Genomic DNA, 210 nt, shown 5'->3' on the forward strand with positions numbered 1-210 from the left:
GGCTAAGCGTTCCGAGGAGGGGGAAGGGTTCGGGATAGGGGGCGGGGGGGGGGGGGTCTAAGAGTTCCGAGTAGGGGGGGAGGGGGGGGGTACGAACGGAAGGATGCCAGCGGGATCGCGTGACTCGCTCCCTAATCCCACAAGCCAGGGCTCACGACAACACCTGTCAGAAGCCGCGTCTCATTTCCCCTTATCCAACTACGCTGGTAT

The sequence above is a fragment of the Penaeus monodon genome, chromosome 29, assembly GCF_015228065.2.
Source record: "Penaeus monodon isolate SGIC_2016 chromosome 29, NSTDA_Pmon_1, whole genome shotgun sequence".
Classification (NCBI taxonomy): domain Eukaryota; kingdom Metazoa; phylum Arthropoda; class Malacostraca; order Decapoda; family Penaeidae; genus Penaeus; species Penaeus monodon.